Consider the following 3,784-nt stretch of genomic DNA (forward strand, 5'->3'; position numbering starts at 1 on the left):
GGAAAACATCATTGAATAAACCTACCATTCTGTGGCAACTCAGATTTTCAGAACAGCACAGCTGGTGCAAGATTTAAAGTGTGGGAAAACATAGGCATCAAAACAATGCATTTACAAAATGGCCAACCCAAGTCTACTTAAGAATGAAGACAAATATAATATCCCAAACGGCCCATTTGCATTTCATCAAGCTAGGCAGGACATTCTCCAACGCATCCGCAATAGAGATGCACATAATTAGAGCAGTCTATCCACAACCTTATGAATTTCCACCTCAACCAAATACAAAATTGGACAAAAACATTATACAAAAACTCAAAGTGGCATATAGAATTGGTTTTTCCACACCTAGAGAGAGTAGATTCTGGGGAGGTCTGATGAAAAGCAATGTCGTCTGCATACTTCCATGAAATGGTTTATAAATTGATGCATTTTGCCTACATCTCACCCAGGAGACTATACATAATAGGCCTACCCAATAACAGCAACTGTATGATATGCACCTCCCTGAAAATTAATGGCTGTATCGGTTCCTTCTTCCACTAGGATCCCTAGGCAGGGTGCCCTCTTGCATGAGGATACCCACCCTATCAGAGTTACTTTGGGGTGGTCCTGAGGCCCCGACAAAAGAACCTCCTAGAGACTACCTGTCCATCCTCTTCTGGGTGGAACTCGCCTCAGTGCCCAAATAGAGGGGCCCTTGTATTTAGGAGTGACACTTTACCTAAACTAGTGTAACGGTTTTTCTGGCCCGGCCTGACCCACCCAATCTCACATTGGCCCCTGTGGTCTAACCGGACCCCATTACAGTGTAGATATGCCTGATGGTGCACCTGTTGGCTACAGGACTCCTGAGTCTCCCGCATGATGGTGTGTGGGGAGGACCCGTCAGACAGGCAGCTGAGGTAGTGTGCTGAGTCTCACCTAGTTCCAGTGCAGCGCCTCCACCTCACCAGGGTCCCTGCGTCCGCAAGGGGATGATCCTGGCGAGGAACTCCTCCGTGGTGCTCCTCTCAGTACACTCATTCCAGATAGATACACGAGAGGGTTTCTGGCTGAACTCATCTTTATTGACACGGCAGGGCAGCTGCCCTCCACAAGGAGTATCTTCAGCCGCTCATCTCGCCAGTGCTCCCTTTAGTTAGGTATGTCACCTAGATCAGGGATTCACTATTCCCGCAGGAATCACTGTCCTGTGCCAGGTCCCTGGACACAGCCTCCCATGGAGTTACTATAACATAACTGACAGAACTCTTCCTCAACTGGACTTGAACTAGACAGCAACTCAGGTAGAACTTTCCATCAACTCCTTCCTCAGCTCTGACAAGAGCTGGAACTCCTTCCTCCTCTCAGCAGAACTAACTTTTAAACACAGTGCTGTGCCTTATGTAAGCTTCTGAGGCTGACACACCTCTGACATCACTAACCATGGAGTCAGAGCATGTGACCAGTCCCAGCCATACACAGAGCACCCCACCAGGGTGTGAGGGGAAACCTCCATAATTACTGCTGGCATGCCCACACTTACCAGGCCTTACTGCCAACAGGAGAGATGACTGTAGGCATTTTACATGACCGCTACACTAGAAAATATCAAAGGCGTCCTGATACTAATACACAGTTACAGACTCACATTATTTACAATGAGATCTCCATGTGGGTTCTGAACTAGAATATTCCATCCACACTATATATATACACCCCATAGTGACATCACTAGTTACTAAGGTAGAAGTTTAACATTCTATTTAGCATCTTATTTAATGACATCACCAGGCACCTTCTAAAAGGTGGGTGGGGTTAGGTTTCTGCTCAATTCCAAAGTGTGGGGAACAGTTTCAGGCAAGGAGAATCCTGATTGTTTGTCTATGTTGTGTTGGCTGCACAATTGCTTCAAAGTGCAGGTCTCTTCTAAGACAGAGATACCTAGTAGAGCTCTACACACAAGTTCATAATTAAGTTCTCCATTTAATGCGACAGCCAAGAACAGTGGAAAGAAAGTTTCTGGTCCATATGGACCTTTCATAAGGTGGGATATATGGGACCTAAACTGTTATTCCACTGTTCTTGGCTGTCACATTAAATGGAGAACTTCATTATAAACTTGTGAGTAGAGCTCTACTTGGTATCTCGGTCTTAGGGCTCGCTCAGACAAGCTGCTGCGTCCGCGTGCTTGCGCCTTCGCCGCGTGCTCCTGCAGCCCAGCGATCTGTGCTCAAACTGCAGAAGTTGGGTCGTGGCGCTTAACAAACACGTCGCGGAGCCGGATCGCCTTTATTGGCTGAACTAGCTGACGTCACGCGACTGTAGCTCCAAATTACAATTTGGGTTGTGGCTGCAAAATGTCGCAGCGTCAACGCTGCACTTTGCCGCCGGGGGAGATTTAAGTTTGAAAACTCCCACCGAACAACCCGAAATTGTGACGGATGTGCGCGTGCACGTCGCAACACGGCCTGTCTGAGCGAAGCCTCGAGGAGACCTGCACTTTAATGAAATTGTAGGTTTCTGCTCAGCAAGTCCACACATGTAATGAGGCAGTTACACTGTGGCTACCCATCAGTTAACCCCTCTAGGGTCCATTAACCCCTAAATTAGTAATTCCACAGAGGCGATATAGATACACACACTTCTTCATGAGTTATGTATTAATAGCAGATGTCTGCCATTTTTGTTTGAAAATGGGCTTTAAGATTACCTGCTATGGAGAAGACTGTTTCTCAGTATATTGTAAAGGGGCCTAAAACAGGGGTGTTAAAGTTCAGTCCTTGACCGCTACCAAAAGGCAACGTTTTGAAGATGTCACTTAAAGTAGCAATTCTCCACACAGTTTTGTTGTCATACTTCACTTGGAGATACCAGTTTGCCCTTTCAGAGGAAATTTTTATTTCTAAAATCTGATGTTTCAATCAGCAGATTACAAGGCTTATTCTACATTCGCCAAAGCAGCCAGCCGGGCCATTTTCAGCCGATATAGGATAAGCCCCCAAAAGCCCAAATGAATGTCTCTCCAGAGCCCAGTGCATACAAACACACATAAGAGATATATCTATATATATATATCTATATATATATAGATATAGATATATATATATATTGTATTGCTGGTGGCACTCACATAATTGGTATACTTGCCGGGGTGCTCTTGTGAGGTAGATACAAGGAAATAATTCTGTTGGCACTCACAGGGTCTTGGAAAAATGTAAATTTCTTAAATAAAGTGCATCACCATTTCAGTGCCCACCTGGACCTTTGTCAAGATAATACAAGTAACCAAATGCTGATTTTATACCCCTATTCTGACCTAATTGACACTCCTCCCTGTGACATTTAGGGTAGCCTAGCAACCAAATTGCATGTACATTATTGCGGCAGCTGGACCTTATAAAGTGCTATGTGCCAATAAAAATGATAGAAATAAAATGTATATACACAGCGTGTTTAGCGTTGACCGTGTATGTGTATGTTAAACCTCTAAAGCTTAAACTAACTTTATCATTATCAGTAACTTACCACACGGTTCCCTCATTGTACATTTAACATTTAAGCACAGGAGCACATTTTATTTGCTTCACAAATTATCCTGTGTATTTATTTTCTTCCCCTTGGGGCACATCCTCACACTCTACCTAATGATCCCTCATCTCTGCTTCAGAATAACCCATTGCATATGAACAGAAATCTGAATAACTTTGCTTCACCTTTACAACCAGTGATGCATTTAATGGTAACATGAACACACATCTGACCCCTACTGGAGATCAGCGCATGTGTAAATACGTCCGCT

The sequence above is a fragment of the Ascaphus truei genome, chromosome 2 (genome assembly GCF_040206685.1).
Source record: "Ascaphus truei isolate aAscTru1 chromosome 2, aAscTru1.hap1, whole genome shotgun sequence".
NCBI classification, from domain to species: Eukaryota; Metazoa; Chordata; class Amphibia; order Anura; family Ascaphidae; genus Ascaphus; species Ascaphus truei.